The 13,533-nt window shown below is 34.8% G+C and overlaps 1 non-coding gene and 1 pseudogene across 2 annotated transcripts; both read left to right on the forward strand.

Annotated features, from left to right (window-relative positions):
* Window positions 1-2,070: 2,070 nt before the first annotated feature.
* On the forward strand, window positions 2,071-9,569 carry LOC147482481 (uncharacterized; annotated as a pseudogene). Its single transcript, XR_015205114.1, has 11 exons — window positions 2,071-2,244; window positions 2,422-2,527; window positions 3,193-3,254; window positions 4,657-4,740; window positions 5,258-5,509; window positions 5,604-5,680; window positions 6,577-6,667; window positions 7,317-7,399; window positions 8,365-8,436; window positions 9,001-9,126; window positions 9,334-9,569. The product of XR_015205114.1 is annotated as an uncharacterized LOC147482481 (transcript).
* On the forward strand, window positions 3,437-3,535 carry LOC147482482 (U6 spliceosomal RNA). The gene has a single exon (XR_015207110.1). It is a non-coding gene; the product is annotated as a U6 spliceosomal RNA (small nuclear RNA).
* Window positions 9,570-13,533: the final 3,964 nt, after the last annotated feature.

Genomic DNA, 13,533 nt, shown 5'->3' on the forward strand with positions numbered 1-13,533 from the left:
GTCATTGTGGATCTCTACCACTCTTTTCCATCTCACTAAACAAATAAGCTCCAAGTCTCCAATTATTTAAATTATGTTTAACAAATGCCCTAAAATATTATATTTAAACGCCTAAAATATTTCGAAAATATCACAAAAAAATCATAAAATACTCTTTTTTATTTTTGATGCTCGAAACATTAATCACTAATCGAAACCTATTCAACCCAAAACTTTATATATTCTATTTTTTCTTCCATCTCAATCTGTCTCTGTTTATATTATATTTTCTATCTCTCTAATTCTCTATTGAAATGTAGTCATCGACTTTTGAATATGATGAGAGGTTTATTAGGTTATCCGACTATAGATCGATGAGAACTACGAGCATGACATATCAAGATCACCAAAACCGTTATGGATGTGCCAATATATACCACAATCACACCTCATTAGATCACCCCCTACATCCTCGTTGCCAGTTTTGGTGTCAACACAAATAACTATGTACAAGACGCTCTTTGTTACTTTCTAAAAGTTCAAAAGTTTCATGGGTCTTTGAGGCCTGAAGATATAATAATCATGGATGACTCGGGGTATTTGAAGTTGAGAGATGTATAAAACAACAACAACCAGGGAGGTTAGTATTTATAGAATTTGAATTTAATGATTTTTATTTGTTGTTTATTAATAATAAGTTAAACTTGCAAGCTTTCTGGCTGGTATTAAAAATGAGATTCGTGCGTTTACCAGAATTATTCAGGCGATGCTAAACCATGAAGTCCAAGTCTATAGACGATTGAAAGTCTTGTGTAACATTTTTAGACACTTGACTTGCATTGCAAATCTTGGATTGCCGGAGAAATTAAACAATAAATTATATACTTTTGCACTTTAGTTGTGAGTCTGGGTGTGTTTTGATAAGTTAATAACACGTCAAATTTATCTGCCTTTTGTTTTATAATTGGATATTTAGAAATGTTTTTTTTTCTTCAAATCTAAGTATATCTACAAGTGTACGTACTGCTTGATTGAAGAGCTTATGTTATTAATGAGCTCTATTGCATTCGGCAAATATGTAAAAGATTACATTCAGTAGTGGTCGGCTACCCTCATCCAATCATCTTTTCAACATTTCACAATTCCATTCCACGATACTATAAATGAAATTGAACTGTTTTTATTTTTTTGGTGAAATTGAATTGAGAAAACTTGCTTGTTTGGTGTTATGACGAGATTGTGGGTGATTGATGGAATCACAAATTGTAGTAGAGGAACTAGAGAAATTAGAAAATTTAAGATTTAAGATTTGTTTTTTTATATTGAGAATAAGAGACATGGAGTGAGAAAGATGACCTATATTGAATCGGAATCAATATGAAAAAAGGAGTAAATCAAAAACATTTTTTCATAAATCAGGAGTAGACTTACTTAAAATGTTTTTTTAGCCAATAAATTTGTACAAGGAGGTGAAGAAAATTTGACTAAAAGTACAAGGGCAAAACCATAGCTTATATCCTAAATAATAAAAAAACAAAAAACAAAAAACAAAAAACAAAAAAACAAAATGAAAAGGTAAATTAAATGATGGTCATGAAACACTAAATTATCTCTCTGTCTCCTCTATTAAATCTATCCTCCAAAGTCCAAACTATCTATATCACTCACGACATATATATATATTCCCAATAAATAAACAACTACCTGTATTGAATGATAGTTTGGATCCTCACAAAGAAAATGTGTATGTGATATATAGGATTCAAATGTAAAAGAAGTTAGACATCAAGGCTTAGCAGCCATTTGATTAGAACTGAAAAAACAAACTCTACTAGCACCATCCTATTTTTTTTTTCGCTAATCTGCATACTTATCATAATATTAAACCTGGACAGGTACAATATTATTTGGAAGAGGTTCCCCTCCTTGACCATGGCTATAGCCCATTGAGCGAAGTCACGGGCCTTCCCATTAAACGTATGGAACTTGCATAAAGAAAAAAGGTGTTTCATTTTAAATAAAATTGTACCCAAGAAGAGTTTATCCAGTAAATGGCGTTATTGGTACTACAGTAGTTAGAAACTATGATCTATAGTGACACCAAGTGAGATGGAAATAAGTAATTGAGATGTTTGGTTTTTTCCTTTGGTCATGTTCTGGAAAAATTGACTTCATCAGATATCGAGCACAGTAGTTGGGAAAGGGACATCTATAACTGAAGGTTCGTATATTTGGAATAATGTCACCATTCAAGACGATTGTAAAGTAAGGCATCACCTCCTCTTTCTTATTCTAGTACTGCACTATTTACTTATGATCAAAGAATTGTTTCTTATTATTCTTTTTCCAACCCATGCTGGATTTCATTCATCATGGACTTGGTTTAAGAACCCATTATCAAATTTCTATGTGATTCTCGTCTAACAGATGTTGTCTTTTTAGGTTATAATTGGACAACAATTTGTTGTTCCTGCTTATTCAAAGGCATCATTACTCCACCAGCCTATCCAGCTTGAGTACGCAGATAATGCTATTGTTGAAAATGAATGTAAGATCCTAATGCTCCGTGTCTAATAGCTGAAACAGTTCGCCGGTCTTGGCAAGCATATGTTTTAACATTACCGTAGTGGTTGCTTCTTTTATCAAACACACACGCACACACACACACACGTAAAAGCAATGTCCATGCATAAGATGGTCCTGTTATTGCACCTATCGAAACAACTGTGAGTAGCCATGATCAAGGATAAACAAGTATTTATGCACAATATTAGGTGGTTCCCAATATGGTTTTTTGTTCAGTTGCGGTACAAAAGTCATTATGTCGAATAGTTATTCAGTTTGTTTATTTATTTATTTCGGAGGTTGTCTGAGATGGAGTGTGCCCTTGGATCAACATGTTTCATTTTAGACCACATCAGCTTGTTTTTGCAATGGGGGTTGAGAATGCAGAAAATATATGATATCCATTCGAAAGTTGAAAACCTGTCAGCTTTTAAAATTTTATATTTTCTTTTCTTCTATTCTTAAGCAAAGACAGGTCTTCATGATGTCTTATGTTTATTCATATATTCCAACGTTATGTTTCGTTTTACCTTTTTCTCTTGCATGAATTGCTTGTTAGTCTTACTATTAGTTTATCTGGGCAGAGTTTTTAAATGAAATCTTTAACTGTCGTAGGATTTTACTTACTGAAATCTTTAAATGCAGCAGTGACTACTGTGCTCGATATGCCAAATGGACAATCAACATCCAAGCCATCCGACTCTTCTCAGGTAGCAACCTTTACTATCTACACAACCATTCCAAAATCCAAGCATTATTTAAAAATGAATTATGTTTTAAAAGACATGCCTTTTTTTTTCTAAGTTGGTTAGAGCGTCCGCTTAGTAAGCGGGAGGTCCTGAGTTCAACTTTCAGTGGAAGAATTTGTTTGTGCGAACCATTTATCTCCTTTGTCCCTTCGGGGACATCCGTTAAAATTGGAACGATACAAAGAAGATTAGCATGCCCACCACAGTAGAAATTGGTTTTGTAATATCCTGGACTAACTTTGTTCTTATTGTTTTTATTAGCATATAGTTATAACTGATGGTGTCAGGGTATTATAAGTTTTAAGAATATGAGGAGAACCTTAGTGGGTTACACGTGAGTGAAGTGTTGCTAAAGAGTTGAACTAGTCTCAAGACTAATAGTCTTAATAACTTGGGAGACTTCAAAACTTAACTGAAAAAGAATATGGGGTCGTACATACAGGGTGTTAGTTAGAGAAAATATAGGAGATAATCAAGTAATGGTGAGTAAGGGTTTTGGTCGATAAGGAGCTCACTCAAAAAGATATATATACTAGAAACATATCTCTAGTGTGGACGCACAATACACAAGGACTGTTTGTGGAAGTTTTCACAAGAAAGGCTTAGTTCTTTTGCTCATGTTGTCAGCACTACGTATAAGCACTCTTGAAATCATATTGCTAGTATTGCCAAGGTGAGTTCTACACCTTTCTTACTTTCAGTTACTTAGAAAGAACGTTACTTCTATCATTCTATATAGGTTCAAAGAATTATTTGAAATTGTAGTACTGCTGGCTTTATAATACAATTTCATTGTCATATCGGAAATATGATTTTCGACTGCTAAAAGAGTATTTTTATAACTATGATTAATTTTCCGGATTTTAATACATTCACAAGGATGCATGGAATTTATACACAGTTGTATGTTGTTTAACAAAATGTGTGAATGTGGCTTTAAATTTCCTTTGGAAATTCATGGGTAAATGTTTTATTATTTCTTGATATGTGACCGGAATTGAGTTTATACTCGGAACTTAAGAAGGGTGTTGATATCCCTAGGGTGAAAGACCCAAAAGGAACACTGGATCCACGTGGTATTGACGTCAGTGCACACGTCAAGGAATGTTTGGTTGAGCAGATGCGAAAGTCGACCCAATAGTAACGTCATTGTCGGGCGGTTAAGTCGACATGGTGTTCACATTTTTAGAATAAAGATCTCATATAATAATTGTATGGTTTCTGCATGTTATATGTTTTAAGGAAAATTGGCAATTTCAATGTATTGTTATCCTTTCAATCCATGTTTTCTTTAGCAGTGATTCATTGGGTTTCTTGGAAGCTCACTCTTTTTTTTCTTCTCCCTTTTTATTATGTTTTTCAGATTAGTACGCTTTCACGTTACGCTCATGGGATTGTGGAATTCGTGGATAGCGGGAATTCAGAGTTGGACTTAGTAGGAATAGTAGTAGGTTTTTCTATTGATTCATTCATAGTTGGTTGTAAGAGTAAGCATTATTTATTTGGAGTTTATTTGGGTAATAATATCAATGTTTTGGGAATTTAAGTTATGTTGAACCGTCATTATTTGAATTATGAGATTTGGAATAAATTATTAGACTTGGAGAATATTATTTGTGAAATGTCATGTCTCTTTATTTTAGGGATAGTGCATCTTGGGTCTTAAATGATCTATTTTAAGATCTGGGGACTGGGGTGTTACAGGTTTGTGATTATAGGTAAAAAGAAATGTGTTAGAATTGCAACTATCTTTCTATGTCCAAACATGTCTATTGTAGATGGCATGAATAAGAGAGTTGAGCTTCAAACAATAACTCCTTTACATTTCAGTTTCGCTTGTATATGCTTTTCAAATTTGGCTCCCAGTTCCACCAAAGGCTATGCTCTGTTTTATTTGTGTAAACCATCATCCACCGTTAATCTTGTACACCTGAGCTTATTTACTTTGAACTATCAATTTTGAGGTTGGCAATTCAGGACTTGGTTACATTTGGTCGGTTTGTGAAGGAGGCCATGAAGAAGAATGGAGACATTCAATTGCACCCATTCCTGCAGATAAACTTATAGACCTCATGGATGCTGCTCAAGCTGACTTGGATTTACTGACTCAAGATGGAAGTGTTCTTCCAACATCTGGAGAGTTGATACCTGATTCTGATATTGTTAACTCAGATACTGACGATTGCAAAGAGGATTCTGTTGATTTTGAGAAAGAGGTGATTATCGCACTAGTGCAGAGCTAATACCTTGAATTAAATACTAAAAATCTCGTCTTTATCTCTTTATCTCTTTAATGTTTATAATGTTTAGGTTGAAGCAACTTTTCTAAGGGCTGTTCATGAAAATATTGAGCAAGACCATGTGATCATTGACGTTAATTCACTTAGGTATGTTCCATATATTCCTGTGTTTTGCAAGCTTTATCATTGTAGTTTATCTTCCAGTTGGGTAACACCACTGCTTTTATATTACACTTTGCTGGATATGATGAACGATTAGAAAGTTGTGAAGACAAGGAATAATTTCTGACATGGGAGTTTTTTGAGTAACAAGCTTGGACATGTAGCTTAAAGTGCTAGCTTTTACTGACACACTTTATACATTACTGTTACTGGGGATCAACAGATATTTGTGCTCAGCTGCTATCCTTAACTAACCACCAGACTTGAGCTTGAATCTGTGAACAACGTAAAAACAAACCTTATTGCAGATCTAAAGTTTGGTTGAACAATTCAATTTGTTGTAAAGCCATAGCTTCGTATAAGTTGAGCCTATATCCATATATACATGTTCTAAGAAGTATGAATTCAGATAGCGATCAATATCAATGGCATGCAAAAAAATGTTCCTATAAATTGAGAGATTTGCTTTGTCATTCCTTTCACAATGTTTACCCTGTCCTAGAGTATATATATACACGACTCCTGATATTCTATATTGGTAGTTGCTATTTATTGGATTCCTCTTCGGTACTTGGTCTTAACACGCCTCAATGGCCAGTTATCTTTATCCTTCCATTTTTGAGTTGACATGAACATAATATGTTGGAGCATGTATACTCTTACAAAAGTGCTAATTGAAGTAATTCACACTTTTTATTTACTGTGTATGTTCTAACAGTTGATTAGGTTCAGATTACAGGTTATAGTATGTTTCTTTACTCAATTACTTGTTAAGTGGTGCTGGACGTTAAGTCGTGATTTATTTATGTACAGTCGTACGAACTGTTCTTCTATTTACTTTTGGTTGAGAGTGATGCACTGACATGGCTTCTCTACTTTAGGTTATCATACAACATGTCAACCTTGGTTGTGCTGGAGCTATATTTTATTCAGTTATGAGATCGGCAATAGAAACCCCACATGTGGCCAATAGTAAGTCTTCTGTTTGATTAGATTTCTTTCTTTTTGGCGTAGGTTTCCATGTATCTACATTCTGCTAGCTGACATACATGTTACTATGTTTGTAAAAAGAAATGAAGGAGAAAAAGAAAAAAATTGTTGAATAGCTTCATAATGAAAACCATGTCAGTTTAGAATCTATTTAGAATCAATTTGCATGATATATATAAATATAAAAAGCTGTTACTTGCACAAGATTTCTTGTTAGTTGCAGATCAGACCACTGCCTGCACCAAGTAGATACCACATAGGATCACTAGATATCATAAATCCATGGCCTCTTCTTTGCTTGTGAAGGATCCCAGAGAAAAAACCACATGATATCAGATTTTGCACCAACCCGGAATCGAGGAGTCCAAATATTTTCCATCTTCAAATGGAGGCTTAGTGGCATAACATATTGTGAACCTCTTACATGTTTGATGTGAAAATCATTATAACTATACAATATAAGGAAAAAAGACTTTTATATTTGAGTGGAATCGAAATAACATGCTAATAGGACGTAAGAGAAGTGTCTTATTGTCATAACATTCTTTAGCTTTTCTGGCCATGTTCTCAACCACTTTATGTTGATAGCAACTGTTAGTATCTGCCAACTTGTCTCTTATTTCCCTTTCAGGTGAACTGTATGGAAATGCTGTCCGTGTCATAACAAAATAGGGAGGTCTTTTGAAGCATTACCTACAAACAGAAGATGAGGAGGTTTGTAGCATCTGAATATTCAGTAAACTGGATTAGTTTCTATCAGTGAATAAACTACAAAGTATAGTTTCTGTCACAGACATAAATACCGCGATTCTTAGCGAATTCCCGAAATGTGCCAAGATTTCAGGATTCGACATAGAATATCGTATTTCAGATTCTTCCCTAACAAAATTCATGGCATCCAATTTGCTATATAGAAAAATGTAAAATGCCAACACAACACTTGAAATATCGGTGTCATATACTGGGATTTCCATATTTGGAATGTACAATTTCCATTGAAGAATCATATTTTCAAAAAGTAGGGAATGATTTACTCTCAAATTCCAAAACTATAAGAAGAAATATATGTAACAATATACGCTTTTTTCTGGCACTAAAAGACAAAATAACATTTAGGCAAAGACAAAGGACGGTCCAGATTGATTTTGATCACCAATGAATGGCTGCTGTGTGTTCATATTCCTTGGGATTCGTGTTTTCGGCGGTTTTAATTAACATTTGTTCAGAGTGTATTTCTTCGCTAAAGTAGTTCAGACCAGTTATATCAGCCGTTCCATGAACATGTAATCTTGGCTTTGGATTTCGTTAACAGACCAGTTTTCCATTTTATTCTCATTAAGAATTCAACTAAAAAATATTGTTTGGCCTGTAGAAGTCGAACCTGGGTCTTCACCGTACTTGGATGAAAACTGATTAAGTTTGGAGACTTTTTAAAATATCCTATTATGAAAACTGGGTGACAACATTTTCTTTCAATCTAAAGCGTGCAGAAGGCGCGCCGATGAGTGCCTTTAAGGCATGGGGCATATTCTAGTAGTATATAAACTTTGTTGTTCATGTCTTCAACATACATTTGTTTTCTCCAAGTCTGAATTCTGAGGATATCTATTCCCATGTGGATGATAATATAGTTCAAAATATTTATTTTAGGATAACTTGTCTGTTTGGTTTTGTTGCAGATCGAAGTGGTAATCAAGTTTGAAGAAATGTGCGTGGAGTCTACCAAAGAATTTGCACCATTATTTGCACAAGTAAGCATCATAACTTAAAGATGAATATCTATGTGACTGCCTTGTTCCTGTCTAGAACCAAAAATTGTCTCGTAGCATATCGGAAGAATTCATAAGTAAGATTTTGTAACTGTTTGCAGAGCACTAGTCCATGTGTTAGGTTCCTAGTTTGTATCATTACCAATTTTGTAGAGTTTTGAGGAAAACGTTTTATTGTTGAATTTCTTGTTTAGAAGAATATGAGGCATGTAGAGGTTTGAGAAATGTTTTGTGGCTAAATTTACTGTTCAAGAGAATATGAGGTATGCACATAAAAAGTTCTGCCTTCCACTGGTTGATAAATTTCTGTCCTTTTAAAGTTTTTCTTTGCTTGTTCCGTTTTATGTTTTTTTTTCCCTTGAGGTGGACAAATTATGGTTCTGACTAACTCAATAACCTGAGTGCAAATTCTTTTCTTTTTTGTTATAAAATGTTCTTAATAAGTAATCCTACTTCGGTAGTTCCTTGATATCTTGCATGAAGAACGTTGAAATTTTCAAAATATTGCTTTCTTACTGAATGATGTTTTATAAATTTCATTTCTAGATTTTGCATCTCCTCTATGATAAAGACATTTTATCAGAAGATGCCATTATCTCGTGGGCCTCGGAGAAAGAAGGGGCAGATGAATCAGATAAAGTTTTTCTAAAGCAGTCCGAAACATTTATTCTGGTTGGCGTTATTTTGTTTTGTATATTTAGTTATTATCCATCCTATAATACCGCTGTTCCAATGGCAATGTTCTATAGCCTTTAGAATACTTAAATTTTAACAGATTTCAATAATGTTTTTATCAGTAAGTGGCTATTTCCTTCAATCTTTTCCTTCTTATTTTGGTAGTACCTATATTGACTCAGTATCTGTTGAATTTGGCTGCAGTGGCTAAAAGAGGCACCCGAGGAAGATGATTGATTGAGCAAAGTTGTACTTAGCTAGACATCTGGTAGATGCTTTCATATGGCTGAATCTTGTGTAGACTAGTTTGACCCAGTAAACATGAAACCAATAGTTAGTGTTTAGTTTTGATCATGCGGCACTGCATTGAACTTGTTGTGGGTGTGTACGGAATTTGGTTTTGGCTTCTTGTATTATTATGTACCGGCTGAATTCCACCCTGTGAAATAGAGAAAAAGTGGTTAGAATACACATATAGACATATAGTGAACAGATGGTGATCTTCTCTTCAGAAGACACGGTTACGGAGATGATTTTTTTTGCACAACTCTACTCGGGACAAATCTTCTTGTGGGAGTGTGAATGACAACCATCACACCATATAATTGGTTCTGTTTTGACTGTCACTGTCACTGTCACCTTAAGATAAAGACATTTTTCTCCACACGCACGTACCCGACTTTACAAAGGGAAGAAAGTCTGAATTTTGCCATTTCGGGACATACTGCTTCAAATACGGCTCTTAGCTTGTTAAAATGAAAAAAGTCTGTAAGTTTGGAAATGTAGATGGCAAATTATGCGTGCGTCTTCTACCCTTTGACTGTAACTCATTCTGAAGTCTGAACTGACTAACTGGATTTGGCTTTGGACTTCTGGTTATAAAGTTCATAATATTTCAGCAAGCCCGATGCAACCTAAGAGGGGTACGATTTCTAGTTAAAGTATGAGAAAATTTTGAAAAGTCTAGCTAGAACGGAATGAGAGTGCAATCATAAATCATAAGTATAGCGAATATTAGGAAACAACAGACTATATGCCGCAAAGAACAACTGTGACGAGAAACTAATACTCTTGCTATTCTGATTACATAGAACGTTCAATGAACAAATCCAGAGTGATCACGCATTTTTATTGATTGCTTGGAATGAGTTTTAATCCGTTTGCAGATCCGTCCGCAAGCACTTGAAAGGATGAAGAAACACGAGCTAAGCTGTAATCAACGAACCATTCAGAGGAGCCGACCACTCATGGAAGCCAAAAGAATCAGTCAACTTGGAACGCCATTCAACCAATCTGACCAGTTTCTTAAAGAAGGATGGAGTATGGCATGGCAGATGAGAACATTCCTTTCAACTATTTAGCAGTTAGGCAGTCGAATCTCTTTTAAATTGCTCACATCCTTGGAGTATATTATTAAATTCTGGACAAGAGCCCATCACAACATTCATCTTCGATACAGATACTTGGGCAAAGGGAAATTGACACTCCTTGCCACCTACAAATCATTTTATTGTAAAGTTGAAGAGATGTTTGGTGAAACTTAAAACATAACGAGATATGATGATCACCTTCAAAGCCATTTCCTCGCTCACAGTGGATTGGTACCTAGATGAAGTTTCCAAAGGGCAGTTTCCTCCTTTGATGATAATATTATTAGCATTGCAGAGAGTCGATATTTGCAGTAGAACATCAGACATTAGCCCAGTATCCCCACTTTCGATTGCGTCAACCTCTTGCGGCTCTTCCTCGGCATAATCTTCTGTCACTGAAGTAATACACAGAAATATGGCCAACAACCTCTCAAGTGGAAAAGTTCCAGGTCCTCCAGGTCCTTTCATAAGCAATTCTTGCTCCGCATTTTCCTTCTGCTGTGTGGATGTTTCACTTGTCCTAAGCAGAAAAACATACAGGTTAGTATAACAGCTCAATAGAAATATCAGATGAACCAACTCTAACCCAATTGTTCCCTTTATAAATAAATAAAAAATAAAAATAAAGAGAGAGAGAGCAGACATACTTCCTCCTACGCTTTCTATTATCACCACCTCCGGCTGAATCAAACAGTGCTGCATCAAAGCAAGGAATGCAGAAATAAGAAGGTGAATATCTAAGTCTTCATGAGCTTCCCCATCCCCCAAAACCCTTGTATTTCTCTTCTTCCTTTGCCATTTTCTCAGAGGGTTAACTTTCTTTTGATTTTGGAAGGAGCAGAAGATGTAGTTGCTCTTTTGGTGACTTGGGGAGACTCCTCTTTGCCCCCACTGTATTCTAACCATAAAATGTGCTATATATTTAACATCATCAAGTAACAATTACTTGTTAAAATCAAATAAAGAGACGAAATGGTAACTTAATCTTCATTTTCACAAATTGAACAAACAATTGGTGTGCAATCACGAAAACAAAACAAAGGGATTTCTTGATTCACATTTTGACATCTACAACAGTGTAAACTACAAGACTACTACTATAAACAAGCTTGTACAATTTCTTTCTTTCCCGCCATATTTTAGTTATATTTGGGTCGGGTTTTGTGACGGTCCGTTTAACAAAATGGACCATTTGAGAAGCCCACGAACATTCTTGGCAGATTCTTTTTAAAGGGTTGAGGCCTAAGCGAACGAGCCCAAGCCCAATCACTAGTCGGGCTTAAATTATCCACAAATAGGCCCTTTAGTAGGTATAAAGACACCAATTTCCAATCAATCATCATTGTCATTGTTACCATTATCTTTGTTGTACCAACAATACTATCATTCCTCATCTCTTTTTTAACTCAACCAATTTTTTGGGATAATCGCATCAACTCTAAATAACAAATTGTTGTAAATGACAATCTGATTGGTATCAATTTGTGTTTGAACACGTTCTATATATGACAAAACATTATTGTTTTAGTTGAGAGACATCATCAACAACCCTTTAATTCATTATTTTTTTTTTTTCTTTCTCTACATGCAAATAAAACATATTTTCTTGTTTGCATTCAATTGAAAATAAATTAATGAGAAAGAAAAATGTGGAGTGATTGGTGGAGGCGGCGGTTGTAATTTTTTGTTTTGTTTTTTTGGGTAAAAAACCCATAGTTGTCATAGTTGGTGTCCATATCAAATTTAGAGGTGTTGTCTTTATGAAAACCGTTCCTCAACAACTAACTATTAAGGGCATGCTTGATTTAAAACTCCATTTTAGTCTAAAAATATAGTGGGCAAATAATTTTTTTTTAAAAAAAAATTTTAATTAAATAAGAATATACCTAGTAGGAAAACCAATTTTTGCCATTGCTTGTTTATACATTTTGTATCAATTTTAAAATGTTGGCAAATGTTTTGCCAAGTTTGCCGATGCTTGTAACACAAAATTTGCCATCAGCAAATAATTTTACTTTGATCAATTCAACTCTAGTTGAACTCATTCATTTCTCAGAATCCATATGGAAAGGTTAATCTTCAACAATTTTCATTTAACCATTGGTTCAGATTGTCGATAATTTTAGATCATACTTTTTTTTTTGCTTGAAGATCATACTGTTTGACTAAAAACACGATGACTCTGCCTTTCCTAAAGACTAGTTGAACTAATTAAATTGGTCTGTTTGCAGAAAAGCAAAATGATAAAGATAAACGGACTATTAATTTGCAAAAGAAAAGAATTGCAAGATTTCTGTTGCGAGTCCTGTTGCTAACATTTCCTCCCAACTTAAGTATCCACTGAATGATATTTTTTTTTTCATAGAAATAATGACAATTTTCCTCACTTTGTTCCACCTAACGCTAGATTAGTAAACTATTTTCACATTACAATTATTTCTGATTGGTAAACTAACTCCATCTCCCTTGTCAAGAACAATAAATTCCAAAATGCACATTGATGTGGATCCTTGAATGAATGTCAGATCTGAGACACGACGATTCAATATTTATGATTCTCACATATGAACTGTTGACTGGAAATGTGTACTCATGCACATCAGCAGCCCACATAGTCACACACACACCGCACCACCTGCAACAGACACTAGCACACACCACCTGCACCACACAACACACTATCGCCTAAAACACAAAATACCACCTACAACACCTTGCAGCAGTAACATAACCCCCACATGCGGGTTTGCATATAACTTCCAATGAGAACAGAAAAAAAAATTCATGATCATGGAAACCAACTATATATATGAAGCAGAATCCGTCTAGAGTTCGCAGGAATAATTGGGTAGGACCAAGTTCTAAATCTGCCCCATGAAAATGGAATGTCATACACGGATATGGAAGTCTTTGCTGATTTCGGTTTAGGTAACATAAATCAAACATTCCAGGTACTTGCTCCAAATGAAAAGCCGAAAGTGTGCTTGCATTGCAGATTTCACAATGTCATATTCTTTTTCGATGAATTGCTGTC

Source organism: Coptis chinensis, chromosome 8 (assembly GCF_015680905.1).
Source record: "Coptis chinensis isolate HL-2020 chromosome 8, ASM1568090v1, whole genome shotgun sequence".
NCBI lineage: Eukaryota > Viridiplantae > Streptophyta > Magnoliopsida > Ranunculales > Ranunculaceae > Coptis > Coptis chinensis.